This window comes from Eurosta solidaginis, chromosome 1, assembly GCF_040869045.1.
Source record: "Eurosta solidaginis isolate ZX-2024a chromosome 1, ASM4086904v1, whole genome shotgun sequence".
Taxonomy (NCBI): Eukaryota; Metazoa; Arthropoda; class Insecta; order Diptera; family Tephritidae; genus Eurosta; species Eurosta solidaginis.
In genome coordinates this window covers 64056298-64072096 of record NC_090319.1, presented here as the reverse complement: position 1 = coordinate 64072096, position 15799 = coordinate 64056298, and the positions used below count along the sequence as shown (strand labels likewise).

At 39.8% G+C, this 15799-nt stretch overlaps 1 protein-coding gene across 3 annotated transcripts in view; it reads left to right on the top strand.

The window, feature by feature from the left end:
* Positions 1 to 15799, top strand: part of Naam (Nicotinamide amidase) — a 271292-nt gene that overhangs the window by 115784 nt on the left and 139709 nt on the right. The window contains exon 1 of one of the 3 annotated variants that reach the window (XM_067770550.1): positions 10075 to 10140. The exons of the other annotated variants lie outside the window; for them this stretch is intronic. The gene's annotated coding sequence lies outside the window, so the exon portion shown is untranslated. Of the gene's footprint in view, positions 1 to 10074; positions 10141 to 15799 lie in introns of those variants that run through there. 3 annotated transcript variants of the gene reach the window in all.

The following is a 15799-nucleotide window of genomic DNA, read 5'->3' as shown; positions in this document are numbered from 1 at the left end:
TGCTTCTGCCCCATATAGCAGGACGGGTACGATAAGTGACTTTTAGAGTATGATTTTCGTTCGCCGAGAGAGGACTTTACTTTTCAATTGCCTACTTAGTCCAAAGTAGCATTTATTGGTAAGATTGATTCTTCGCTGGATTTCAGTGCTGATGTTGTTGCTAGTGTTGATTCTGGTTCCCAAATAAACGAAGTCTTTTATTATTTCGAAATTATGGCTGCCAACAATAGCGTGGTTGCCAAGGCGCATATGCGCTGATTCTTTGCTCGATGACAGCAGGTACTTCGTTTTGTCCTCATTCACCATCAAACCCATCTTTACCGCTTCTTTTTCCAGTTTGAAGTAAGCAGAACTAACAGCGCGGGTGTTTAGGCCAATGATATCAATGTCATCAGCATATGCCAGTAATTGCACGCTTTTATAGGATATTGTTCCAGTGTGGTTAAGTTCTGCAGCTAGTATAATTTTCTCCAGCATCAAATTGAAGAAATCGCACGATAGGGGGTCACCCTGTCTGAAGCTTCGTTTAGTTTCGAACGGCTCGGAGAGGTCCTTCCCAATTCTAACAGAGCTGATGGTGTTGCTCAACGTCATTTAGCACAGCCGTATAAGTTTTGCGGGGAAACCAAATTCAGACATAGCCGCATATAGGCAGCTCCTTTTCGTGCTGTCGAAGGCGGCTTTAAAGTCGAGGACGAGGTGATGTGTGTCGATTCTTTTTTCACGGGTTTTTTCCAAGATTTGGCGCATTGTGAAAATCTGGTCGATGGTAGATTTACCAGGTCTGAAGCCGCACTGACAAGGTCCAATCAGCCGGTTCACGGTGGGCTTCAATCTTTCGCACAATACACTTGAAAGGACCTTATATGCGATATTATGAAGGCTGATTCCACGATAGTTGGTGCATTTTGCAGTATCCCCCTTCTTGTGGACTGGGCAAAGAAAACTTAGATTCCAACCGTCGGGCATGCACTCGTCCGCTCATAATTTCCTAAGAAGCTGCTGCATGCGCCTTACCAACTCCTCGCCGCCGTACTTGAATAGCTCCGCATGCAATCTAGCGCCCACGACCTTGTTGTTTTTCAATCTGGTTATTGCTATTCCAACTTCGTCATAATCGGGCGGGGGGACATATATTCCATCATCATCGATTGCGGGATCGGGTTCTTCATCTCTGCGCGGTGAATAGCTGCCTCCATTTAGGAGAGCAGAGAAGTATTCCCTCCATAATCTAACACTCTCTGGACATCAGTTACAAGGTCGCCGTTTTCATTCCTACAGGAGTTTGCCCCGGTCTTAAAACCTTCCGTCTGTCGCCGTATTTTTTGGTAGAATTTTCGGGCGTTATTCCTGGTGGCTAGCAGCTCAAGCTCCTCGCACTCACGCCTTTCTGCTTCTGCTTTTTTCTTCCTGAAAAGGCGTCTCGCTTCCCTTTTCAACTCACGATAGCGTTCACACACTCCTCTTGTCGCGCTCGCTTTTAACGTAGCCCTGTAGGCGTCTTTTCTTTCGGTTGCAACGCGGCATTCTTCATCGTACCAGTTGTTTTTTCGTGGCCGCCGGTAACCAATTTTTTCCTCGGCGGCAGTACGAAGTGCTTTGGAGATATGTTCCCACTGCTCCTGTATTACTTCAGGATGAGTTGTGCTCTCAGAGAGCAGGTGTGAGAGTCGAGTTGCGAAATCGTTGGCAGTCTGCTGTGATTGAAGCTTTTCGACGTCTAGCTTTCCTTGTGTTTTTTGTTCCTTGTTTTTTGCCTCGCTGAGGCGGGTGCGTATTTTGGCTGCAATGAGATAATGGTTCGAGTCGATGTTAGGTCCTCGGATCGTGCACACATCTAAAACACTGGAGGCATGCCGTCCGTCTATCACAACGTGATCGATCTGATTGCGAGTATTTCGATCAGGAGACAGCCATGTAGCTTGATGTATCTTTTTATGCATGAACCTCGTGCTGGATATGACCATGTTTCGAGCACCGGCGAAGTCAATCAGCCTCAGTCCGTTAGGAGAAGTTTCATTGTGTAGGCTGAAATTTCCGACTGTAGGGCCAAAAACACCTTCTTTACCCACCCTGGCGTTAAAGTCGCCAAGCACGACTTTTATATCATGACGGGGGCAGCGCTCATATGTGCGTTCTAATTGTTCATAAAAAGTGTCTTTCACCTCATCGTCTTTCTCCTCTGTTGGCGCATGGGCGAAGATGAATGATATATTAAAAAATGTTGCATTTATTCGGATAGCGGCGAGATGCTCGTCCACAGACGTGAACGCCAGAACTTGGCGACAAAGTCTCTCTCCCACCACGAATCCGACGTCACAATTTTTGATCTTCTTTCTTCCTTGCTTTGTCCAACGCATGTCTTCGATGGCGGTGATGTCAGATTTTGCTTTGACGAGGACATCAACCAGCCGGGCATCTGCACCAATCACATTCAGGGAGCGGACGTTCCAGGTGCATGCCCTCAATTCATTGTCCTTCAAACGTTTGCCATGGTCGTCATCAATAGGGAGTGGGCCATAGTTCTATAGGTGGACGCCATTTAGGGATATAGCCATAAAGGTGGATCAGGGTTGACTCTAGAATGCGTTTGTACGATATGGGTATCAAATGAAAGGTGTTAATGATTATTTTAAAAGGGAGTAATCCTTAGTTCCATAGGTGGACGCCGTTTCGAGATAACGCCATAAAGGTGGACCAGGGGTGACCCTAGAATTTGTTTGTATAATATGGGTATCAAAAGAAAGGTGTTAATGAGTATTTTAAAAGGGAGTAATCCTTAGTTCCATAGGTGGACGCCGTTTCGAGATATCGCCATAAAGGTGGACCAGGGGTGACCCTAGAATTTGTTTGTACAATATGGGTATCAAAAGAAAGGTGTTAATGAGTATTATAAAAGGGAGTGATGCTTAGTTCCACAGTTGGACGCCGTTTCGAGATATCGCCATAAAGGTGGACCAGGTGTAACCCTAGAATGCGTTTGTACGATATGGGTATCAAATGAAAGGTGTTAATGAGTATTTTAAAAGGGAGTAATCCTTAGTTCCATAGCTGGGCGCCGTTTCGAGATATCACCATAAAGGTGGACCAGGGTTGACCCTAGAATTTGTTTGTACAATATGGGTATCAAAAGAAAGGTGTTAATGAGTATTTTAAAAGGGAGTAATCCTTAGTTCCATAGCTGGGCGCCGTTTCGAGATATCACCATAAAGGTGGACCAGGGTTGACCCTAGAATTTGTTTGTACAATATGGGTATCAAAAGAAAGGTGTTAATGAGTATTTTAAAAGGGAGTGATGCTTAGTTCCACAGGTGGACGCCGTTTCGAGATATCGCCATAAAGGTGGTACAGGTGTGACCCTAGAATTTGTTTATACAATATGGGTATCAAAAGAAAGGTGTTAATGAGTATTTTAAAAGGGAGTAATCCTTAGTTCCATAGGTGGACGCCGTTTCGAGATATCGCCACAACGGTACCAGGGGTGACCCTAGAATTCGTTTGCACAATATGGGCATCAAACGAATGGTGTTAATCAGTATTTTAAAAGGGAGTGGGCCTTAGTTCTATAGGTGGACGCCGTTTCGAAATATCGCCATAAAGGTGGACCAGGGGTGACTCTAGAATGTGTTTGTACAATATGGGTATCAAAAGAAAGGTGTTAATGAGTATTTTAAAAGGGAGTAATCCTTAGTTCCATAGGTGGACGCCGTTTCGAGATATCGCCACAAAGGTGGACCAGGGGTGACCCTAGAATTTGTTTGTACAATATGGGCATCAAACGAAAGGTGTTAATGAGTATTTTAAAAGGGAGTAACCCTTAGTTCCATAGGTGGACGCCGTTTCGAGATATCGCCATAAAGGTGGACTAGGGGTGACCCTAGAATTTGTTTGTACAATATGGGTATCAAAAGAAAGGTGTTAAAGAGTACTTTAAAAGGGAGTGATGCTTAGTTACACAGGCGGACGCCGTTTCGAGATATCGCCATAAAGGTAGACCAGGCGTGTCCCTAGAATTTGTTTGTACGATATGGGTATCAAATTAAAGGTATTAATGAGGGTTTTAAAAGGGAGTGGTGGTAGTTGTATAGGTGATCGCCTTTTTGAGATATCGCCATAAAGGTGGACCAGGGGTGACTCTGGAATGCGTTTGTACGATATGGGTATCAAATGAAAGGTGTTAATGAGTATTTTAAAAGGGAGTAATCCTTAGTTCCATAGGTGGACGCCGTTTCGAGATATCGCCATAAAGGTGGACCAGGGGTGACCCTAGAATTTGTTTGTACAATATGGGTATCAAAAGAAAGGTGTTAATGAGTATTTTAAAAGGGAGTAATCCTTAGTTCCATAGGTGGACGCCGTTTCGAGATATCGCCATAAAGGTGGACCAGGGGTGACTCTAGAATGTGTTTGTACGATATGGGTATCAAATTAAAGGTATTAATGAGAGTTTTAAAAGGGAGTGGTGGTAGTTGTATATGTGAAGGCGTTTTCCAGATATCGACCAAAATGCGGACCAGGGTGACCCAGAACATCATCTGTTGGATACCGCTAATTTACTTATATATGTAATACCTGCCAAGATTTGAAGGGTTTTTTATTTCGCCCTGCAGAACTTTTTCATTTTCGTCTACTTAATATGGTAGGTGTCACAACCATTTTATAAAGTTTTTTCTAAAGTTATATTTCGCGTCAATAAACCAATCCAATTACCTCACCATGTTTCATCCCTTTTTTCGTATTTGGTATAGAATTATGGCATTTTTTTCATTTTTCGTAATTTTCGATATCGAAAAAGTGGGCGTGGTCATTGTCGGATTTCGTTCATTTTTCATACCAAGATAAAGTGAGTTCAAGTAAGTACGTGAACTAAGTTCATTAAAGATATGTAGATTTTTGCTCAAGTTATCGTGTTACCGGCCATGCGGAAGGACATACGAACGACTGTGTATAAAAACTGGGCGTGGCATCAACGATTTCGCTCGTTTTAACAGAAAACAGTTATCGTCGTAGAATCTATGCACCTACCAAATTTCACAAGGATTCGTAAATTTTTGTTCGACTCATGGCCTTAAAATTATTCTAGACGAATTAAATGAAAAAGGGCGGAGCCACGACCATTTTGAAAATTTCTTTTATTTTTGTATTTTGTTGCACCATATCATTACTGGAGTTGAATGTTGACATAATTTACTTATATACTGTAAAGATATTAAAAGTGGGCGTGGTCCTTCTCCGATTTTACTAATTTTTATTAGGCGTACACGTAATAATAGGAGTAACGTCCCTGCCAAATTCCATCATGATATCTTCAACGACTGACAAATTACAGCTTGCAAAAGTTTTAAATTACCTTCTTTTAAAAGTGGACGGTGCCACGCCCATTGTCCAAAATTTTACTACTTTTCTATTCTGCGTCATAAATTCAACTCATCTACCAAGTTTCGTCGCTTTATCTGTCTTTGGTAATGAATTATCACACTTTTCGGTTTTTCGAAATTTTCGATATCGAAAAAGTGGGCGTGGTTATAGTCCGATATCGTTCATTTTAAATAGCGGTCTGAGATGAGTGCTCAGGAATCTACATACCAAATTTCATCAAGATACCTCAAAATTTACTCAAGTTATCGTGTTAACGGACGGACGGACGAACGGACGGACAGACGGACATGGCTCAATCAAATTTTTTTTCGATCCTGATTATTTTGATATATGGAAGTCTATCTCGATTCCTCTATATATGCACAACAAACCGTTATCCAATCAAACTTAATATACTCTGTGAGCTCTGCTCAACTGAGTATAAAAAGGTGTTTTCTTTTCGTTTTTGTTTATAATAAAACAGAAAATAATGAAGTAAACTTTAGGACAAAGAACAAATTGTTTTTTTGGAGTCGTGTTATGTATTTGCATAGTTGAATTGTGGTATTAAGTTTAAAAAGATTATGTGCTGTGTGTATTTTTATTGACTAAATACAGACAAGTACACGTAGTCCGCTTATTTCGTTATTAGTAGAAATAAAACATTCAGAAAACTTGATAATGAAATACAGAAGAATTATTAATAGACGAAAGTTTATTTAAATCGAAAGCTTTTTGAACGTAACAAACAAGTTAATGACATAAACTATATTAAATATACACAGATGAAAAGTTATGTTTCACAGTAAAATGATTTAATTTGCCTACTGCCAAAATATTTCAGAGATAATCACATATTCTAGAGCAGTCTTGCATAATTGATTGTGAATATGGCGGATATGGTTTCAATCAAAGTATTTGATATTTTGCTTTAAAAAATATAAATTGGTATCTTTCAATCTGTTTCTTTTTTCACTATGTGTGTGGCCGGCTTTCGAAAATATGCGCTCAGATGGCACTGATGTTGCGGGAATGCATAAATGCTTGTCAGCAAGTTTCTTCAAGCCATTAGAAAAAGACGCCCAATATAAGGGAGGACATTGGTCTTTATCAATAACTGGTTTCTCTATATATTGCCTTAGCTTCAATACGCCTTTTGCACAGTCAGTATTAATTTATTTTTCCAATTCTTTCAACTGCAGCGTGATTCAACGAACAAGAAGTATTACCAAGGATGAAGTTGGGTAGCTTTCTCCTGATATCTTTTTGTTACTACTTCAAAAGGTGGGAGCATTTTTAAAATTTCATCGATTTCACCATACTCTTAGACAGTGAGATCAGGTGGGGCTTTTTCACAATCCGCAGGAGCTGCTGATAGTTCCGTTTTTACTTTAGAAATGCGTTCCATCATATAATATGAGCTGTTCCATCTAGTACATACTTGATGAATTAGTTTCAGCTCTTCTTTATAGTTGAGTCTCTGTATTTGACGTAATTTGTCGGAAGCTAACGTACTTTAACGAAAATATGTTACCAGACTTATACACTTTTTTAAAATGTTTTCAAAATTTTTGCTTTTAAAACTGTCCTGCATTGCTAAGTTAATTGAATGCACAAAACATGGTATGTGACGAATTTGAAGAATATCTGCCGCCTTAACCATTGTAGTGGCGTTATCCGTTACAATCGCTACCACTTTGTTTTTAATTTTAAACTCCTCCATTACCGAGTCTATTACCTGGAAATAAGATTTTTTACATCTAATCCTTTAATTATAGAGTGCAATTGACAACTTGCCGTAGCAATAGCATTTGCGCTGTGGCTTCCCCCAAGTTTTATAACTTTTAATGGCAGTGATAAAATATTTTGATTTTTGATGACATGGCATGTGACCTTTTACCGTGATCCTAGTAGGCATTTGATGCTGCTTATTTAAAACACTTACAAACTCTCTCAGTCCATCATATTCACACAATCTAAATGGCTGCATATCGACTGCAATCATCTTTATGAATGCTTTTTCTATTTGTTTTTGTTATAGAATTATCGCCATAATATATATCCCGATTTAAGAAATCTTTGATTGCACTCTTCTTTTTTGGTACATCTGATTCAGAATCAGAGAGGATATGCAGATAATTGTTTTCTTCAGTTGATGGCTCTTGAAGTAAACGCTTTAGTTTGTGGTTATATTAAAAGAAATGTTTGTGGTATTTCCACAATATTTATATTTACTGGAACAAAGCTCGCATTGTACGAACATCGAGTTTTCAACTTTCTAAAAAATAGCCACACACTGGATTGCTGCCTATTAATTTTTCACATTTATAATTTTCTGAGCTGAAAAGCGTTGACGTTAATTCAAATAACACAGAAAATAATGAGGCGGCGAATTCGCTCAAGAGATGGCAATGTGTAGAAATTTGGTAGGTTTTCTATTCACGTAAAGTGCGACATAATCGATAGCTTTAACGCTTGTTTTAACGAACTATCGATGGATCGAAAGTTCAGAAACTATTGACACTATCGATGTTTTGCCAACACTAGTTCGTACCGATGTCGGCCTAACCTCACGATGTATCAAAGAGGAATATTTCAGCAGCGCAGAAAGCTCGGTAAACTTGGACCCTGTACTTAAGTAAAAAACTAACGTTCGAGAGGAGATGGAAAAAAGGTTTAGTTTCACTTGATAGATAGAGCTGAATATCTTTTTTTTTACTTACCTTTTCTACGAGCTTCTGAAGTTTTTTTGTCCTGTAGTTTATTGAGTTGTTAGCTATATTTTCGCTGTGAACATATCCCTGAACAGTTCCCTCCAAGCAAAAAATCTTTCCCCTCTCTGGCACAATAGCACATTGCATAAAAAGCCACCTTTGCAGAGACTCGCTTTTTTTATTAAAAGTTCGCTGGTTTTAAGCTATTCCCCGGAAACCTCTCAATTTACAACGGTATTAATTGATTTCATTTACTTTAAACTTTAAGCTTATTTTAGAATTAAGTCTAATTCTTGCAATTGTTTTAAAACAAAACCAAAACAGTTTAATAAGTCGTGTTAGAAATGGATACGTGGCTTAAGCATATGAAATAATTTTTTGTAACTTTCCTACTTTGTAATACAACCCTGTTTAAGTATAGAGACTGAATTCTAAAAATTTGGCTATAACGGCTTCTTCGAGCTTCACTTTTCACGAATTACTAAAGACATAGTGTACAAGTACAAGTGTGTTGACTTATCTGTCAAGCATTCTGACAGGCACTCGCTGGATTCGGAATGACAGCGAATTCAAAATGGATACCATTACCGAATGCGCCGAATGATTGAAAAATTGAAAAAGTCGATACGATTGGTAGTCAAAAATGTTGTCGTTGAGACCAAAAATGCGACTCTAGACCTGAGATTTCCATCAGGTGAGCGAGGCTGTTTGTAGTTTTGACGTTTATCGCTTAGTGAACACACTTGTATAGGTACACTATGCTAAAGAGGAAGCACGAAGAAGTAAGTACAAATGAAATTAATTGTTTTAAAATTGGATTTTGTAATTAATATAAATATTTGACAGATATTAAAACCGACGCTTTAATATAATCAACTTGTATCGTGTTCTTAATATTTTCGTGCTAATATTCAGTTGCATTCGCCGCCGCAACATTATTTTAATATTTCTTCCACGAATCGATGTGAAGAAAATCGCCATTTTACGTTTTTACATGAAACGCTATAATTCAAGAAATTACGCCACGTCGCCGAAAATGCCAAAATCGAATAATGATTCATCTAGCGATAGCGAGGCTGATCGTAATGTCATTCAAGATGACACAATCAGCAATCTTCAGGAACAAGTCCACAAATTGCAACTGTCCTTGGAAGCCTCCGAAAGAGACAGACTCAACTTGATGAAAACGCTCGCTTCGTCAACGACCGCAAATAATATGCCTTGCGAATTTTCATCTGAATCATCTGTTCGTAACACGACAAAGATTTATGCAAATGCCTCTACTGCCGCCTACTGTTCAGCCACCATATTGGCCACCGCCGCCTCATGTCCAGTATACACACTGTCACACACTGTCACACACTGCCGCGGATTATCCAATCCGCACATCACCAGAAATCTCATCTGCTGCCGCTGGTTACCCAGCCCTTACATCACAGCACATTACAGCTACAGCCGCCAACACTACACAGATATCTACCATCACTTCTAACAGCGTTTTTCATGCCCATTCATGGAACAACAATAACATCACAGGAAGCCATCCTACAAATTTGCCGCCGTACAACTTTTCATACATTTATCCCACAGCTGGTGCATCGTTAAATGCACCACTTTCGTCACCTATACAAAATAGCCAGACACAAATGCTGATGCCAGCCTACAACCGCAAACTTCAAGATTTGCCACAGTTCTCTGGTTCGCCAGAGGAGTGGCCAATGTTTATTGTTGCTTTTCGAAAAACCACTAACATGTTTTCGTAAACTAATGTTGAAAATCTACTTAGATTGCAGAAATTCCTAAAGGGAGACGCCAGGTCTAAAGTCGAATCGCTTTTAATTCATCCCTCAAACGTGAATGCCTTAATATCATCGTTGGAATTTCATTTCGGAAGACCGGAGGTGTTTGTTCGTAGTCAACTAGCCAAAGCTAGAGCATTCCCTTCGATCGCAAGTGGTAAGGTGTATGAAATTGTCAACTTATCTGCAATGGTAACAAATTTAGTCGCATTCCTGGAAAACGCTGGTGCTCTACCTCACTGTCTAACTCAACACTGCTGGACGAATTGGTAAGTAAATTACCAATTTATAAGCGAAAAGAGTGTACACGTCACACATTTATTATAAATAAGCCGTACCCCACTGTTAGCGATTTTAGTTTATGGTTGCAACAAATTTCAATGTTTGTTGTTAAAGCAACTGAGTTGAACACATCAAATGTCAAATCCGATCAGCTGGTGAAGAAAGGTAATAGATCTGTAAAAACTGTGCTATCGGAAGAAAAGAGTAAATGCATTTTGTGTAATGAGAACCATAAATTATATCGATGCAAAAAATTTAAAGAATCAAATTATAATGAGCGTTGGGAATTTGTGAAGAAGAATCGTTTATGTTTTTGTTGCCATTCTGAGGGACATAGCGTTCACAACTGTTTACGACGTCGCGCGTGTGGTATATGATCATGCCAAAAGTACCACAATAGACTGCTTCACAATCAGAACGATAAAATTGGCAGCCCCACCTCAGCTGAAACATCTATTGCTAATGTAAATATTTACAGCAACAACAACAATAGTCAGTTTAAACAATCTGAAGGAGAGCGTACAAACAAAAACATAAACCAGAACCTTTCTCAAATTTCTGCCTGTGGAATTGCATGGGACAAGAGGAAGCATGTAAGTCATAGCTTTCATCGATGATGGAGCAAAACTCACATTATTAGAAGAAGATGTAGCAAGTAAAATTGGTCTCACTAGTGCGAAGGATTTGCTACGCTTAAAATGGTTTGATAATCAGACAACAAGCGAGATTTCTAAACGTGTAAACTTGGAAATCTCAGCTACCAATAACGGTGAAGGTAAGTTTTATATGAAAGGTGTGCGAACTGCAAAGAAATTGTTTTTGCCACCACAAACGTTATGCGTAGACAGCTTTAAGCAATTTAATGAGTCAATAAGATATATTCCAATTGAGAGTTACGTTGACGCAGCCCCCAAAATTTTAATTGGAATGCCGCACACCAATCTCATTAGGCCTTTGAAAGTAGAAAACTTTAACGATGGGTTCACAGTTCATAAAACTAAACTGGGGTGGGTGTTGTTTGGTACTGATGAATATAATACTGATAACGCTACGGTGTGTCACGTACACATAGATGATAACGATATTAAAGAGTTGCAAAAGCAGGTGGCCGATTATTTTTCACTTGAGGGGTTCAACACAAAGTTAACACCAATAAAGTCCGATGCAGATATTAAAGCTGATCACATTTTACGCAGCACAACTAAATTAATAGGTGATAGGTATGAAACGGGCCTCTTGTGGCACAGTAATTATGTAGTCATGCCAGAAAGTTATGAGGTGGCATTAAAGCGACTTCAGCTGGTCGAACGAAAAATGGCATGCGATACGAATTACTCAGAATGGTATAAAGGGAAGATAAATGAATATTTGGAAAAGGGATATACCCCAAAATTATCTGAAGTTGAAACGAAACTGCCAAATCCGCGTATATGGTATTTACCCCATTTCGCTGTTTACAATGTAAATAAAGCAAATAAGCCACGATTAGTTTTCGACGCTGCAGATAAGGTTGACAATATGTCATTGAATTCTGCACTTATGAAGGGCCCGCCGAATATCAGCCGATACCATTGCAGTCAATATTATTTAAATTCCGGGAAGGTAAAATAGCTATATGTGGCGACATTAGGGAAATGTTTCACCGCATAAATATTTGCGAGGCAGACCAACATTCCCAGCGGTTTCTTTGGCGTGGGGCAATGTAAATAAAAAACCTGATGCGAGCTATGATTTTTGGCTCTATTTGCTCTCCATGTTCAGCGCAATACGTAAAAAATATAAATGTGCTGACTTTTCAAAACGAAAATCCACGAGCAGTCGAGCCCATTATCAATCGCCACTATGTGGATGACTATGTAGATAGTTTCTCTAATATTGAAGAAGGTATAAGCACGACGAAAAAGGTGATTGAAATTCACAGCAAAGCAGGTTTTGAGTTAAGGGGTCTCGTTTCCAACTCTGAGGTGCTGCTCCAATCTATTGATAAATCACTTTTACGCCAATGTAACTCTAAAAATTTATGTAATACATATTCCGAATACGAAAAGGTCCTTGGAATGCATTGGGATGCAAAGCGTGATGTATTCTCTTTTAATTTAACCTTTGCAAGAATACCGAAGCCAGTTTCGGATGGTAGTCGGCGGCCAACGAAGGCAGAAGTACTAGGAATAGCTATGTCGATATTTGATCCTTTCGGTTTTTTGGCAAATGTTACGGTCGCACCAAAAATATTACTGCAACGATTGTGGCGACTAAATATAGGTTGGCACGATGCCATACCGGACGAAATTTATGAAAAATGGTACGAGTGGTATGCTTTGCTTGACCAGCTAAAACAATTCAGCATTCCTCGGTGTTATGGCAGCGTATTCAAAGATCCGGCTACTAAAGCGCAGTTACATATATTTGTAGATGCGAGTGAGCTAGCCTTTGCGGCTGCTGCATACTTCCGCATATGCCATGCTGATAATATTAGTGTAACTTTTGTCGCAGCCAAGTGTCGGTGCAGTCCTTTGAAGCCAATGTCAATTCCCCGACTAGAGTTACAAGCTGCGGTGCTAGGAACGCATTTGAGCAAATTAATCCATGATAGTCATATTTGTACCAGAAACAACAATATTTTGGTCGGACTCAAAAACAGCCATTCAGTGGATTCGGTCTGAAGCGCGCCAATACAAACAATTTGTGTGCAATCGCATTTCAGAAGTTCTTAATGCATCAAATGTTTCGCAATGGCACTGGATTCCTGGTACTTTGAACCCAGCTGATGACGCAACGCGACCACAGTTTAACAAGATGTTTGTTGAAAATAGTAAGTGGATTAGTGGACCTGATTTTTTGAAAGAGCACGAACACAAATGGCCAATGCTTCCGGCTGCGATTAAAGTGTGCAAAAGCGACGTCGAAATGAGAACAAATTTTATATACTCAATTAAATTAGATGAAGACGTTATACCTTTTTCTAAATTTTCGAATTTCTACAAATTTCTAAGAGTCATGACCTGGGTCCGATATGCTGTTAAAAGGTTCCGTTCTTTAGTCCAAAATAATATCGAAACGTTTCCACAACCATTAAAGATCACTGCTAAATATATTAAAGAAACCGAGTTCATGGTGGTTCGACTAGTGCAGGAGGACATATTTGCCGAAGATATAGACACATTGAGGAATGAAGAGCAGCTTTCGAAAAGTAGTCCGTTGTACACTTTAACCCCATAATGGATGACCAAGGAATATAGACTTATCAACCAGACGACCAATTATCCTATCAAAAGCCCACGTTATGTCGCGTTTAGTAGTACGTCATTATCACGAGCTATTTTATCATCAGAACAGTGAGGCTATTATCGGTGCGATACGGTCCAAATATTGGATTCCCAACGTACGATGTCTTTTGCGGTCTATTAAAAGCACCTGTCAGCTTTGTAAAAATGCAGCTGCTACTCCAAGGAATCCCCTCATGGGTCAAGTACCACCTGATCGGCTCACACCATATGCTAGACCTTTTTCGTTTACGCGAGTGGACTATTTCGGACCTGTTTTGGTTTCTATAGGACGGCGACGTGAAAAGAGATGGGTTGCGTTGTTTACGTGCCTAACCGTTCGAGCGACCCCTTTGGAAGTAGCCAAAGATCTATCGGCTGACGCAGCGATCTTATGCCACCGGAACTTCGTAAATCGCAGAGGTGTTCCCGTACGTATGCGTAGTGATAGGGGTACCAATTTCGTGGGAGCGAGTAAGATTGAGTGGTTGCACGTAGCTGAGCGTCTTGGAGATGAATGCACCCGCCGTGGTATTGAATGGGTATTCAACACGCCTGGAAATCCAGAAGCCGGTGGTGCATGGGAAAGAATGGTCCGTAGTGTGAAACGAGTATTGGCATTCACTATGAAAGATGTAGCACCCCAGATTGAAACGCTGCACAGTCTACTAATTGAGGCCGAAAATTTAATAAATTCTCGTCCGCTTACGCATTTGCCTCTGGAAAGTATTGACGATGATCCATTAACGCCTAATCATTTCATTCTGGGTGGCCCAAGCTATATACAAACTTCAGCAGATTCTCAAGAAACACGTTTGAGAAAACAATGGCGAATTTTGCAATGTTTAAAACAAACCTTTTGTCGCAGATGGGTTCTGGAGTATCTGCCAACATTGACCAGACGCACTAAGTGGTATGAAAGAGTTACTCAAATTAAAGTTGGGGATGTTGTGATTTTGTGTGATGGTAATGAGAATTTGGGCGAATGGAGGCGTGGAATTGTGTTGGAAGTATTCGTGGCTCCAGATGGGCAGGCAAGGTCGGCATTAGTAAAGACATCGAGTGGCACCTTGAGAAGACCAGCATCAAAGTTAGACACTCCTTCGGTTCACGGGGGACGGGATGTTAGAAATGGATACGTGGCTTAAGCATATGAAATAATTTTTTGTAACTTTCCTACTTTGTAATACAACCCTGTTTAAGTATAGAGACTGAATTCTAAAAATTTGGCTATAACGGCTTCTTCGAGCTTCACTTTTCACGAATTACTAAAAAGGAAACACGAAGAAGTAAGCACAAATGAAATTAATTGTTTTAAAATTGGATTTTGTAATTAATATAAATATTTGACAGATATTAAAACCGACGCTTTAATATAATCAACTTGTATCGTGTTCTTAATATTTTCGTGCTAATATTCAGTTGCATTCGCCGCCGCAACAAGTCGAAAAATAGAAACTTGTATACATTTCTGGTTTTAAAATGAAACTAAAAGGCAGTGGCGTATTGCGGAGGGGGGCGACAAGGGGGCATCTTGCCCCGGGCGCTACTCATAGGGGGAGCCAAATGGTCTGCAAAGCAGAACTTCCTGGATAATTTGTATTTTTATTGTAACTGAATTCTGGAAAGTATTGATTTCGGGAAAAAGTTTTCTATAATAAAAAGTGCATCAATATATCCGGAACACTTGCGACAGGTTGTGGAATTACTAATTAAAATCATATATCTTTTTTTTCTCAAGTTCAACGTTACGCTGGGAATTATTAAAAAAATGCTTTAATAAAAGCTGTCAAACGTGAATCTGAAACACGATGGAGCGCCAAAAGACAAGCGGTTAGCGTTATCGTCGATGGGCTAGAGAATGTGGTAGAACCCTTAGAACAATTAACAGAGGAAACTAACACCACAAGTAACACCAGAAGCGAAGGTACTATTCTGTTGGAAAATATACTAAATTTTAGTTCCATAACATTAGTTCATTTCTGGTATGAAATCTGTCAGGATCATGGGGGTTCCCAGCCTTGTCCCGCTCCAACACCTGAAAAGAAATAAAATAAAACAATAAAATTTTCATAAATAAATAAACAAAGAACTAGACGTACATCTGGCAGCTATTTGGTAGTTATAAAAGAAACGTCATAACAAAGCAAATGACCCAAAGAGTAGTCGTGGGAAGGGGTTATCAGATGGTAGATAAAGTGGAGAGTTGTAGTGTGGTAAAAAGGTGATGAATAGATATTGAAAATCGTATGATGAGCGCACTGCGTAAAAGAGTGAAGGAAAGGGAGAGATGTTTCGCGGAAAAATTGAACTCGAATCATGCGCACTGCGGCAATTAGAGAGAGAGCCGAATGTTTCGGAGAAAATGATGGTATAAAAGCGC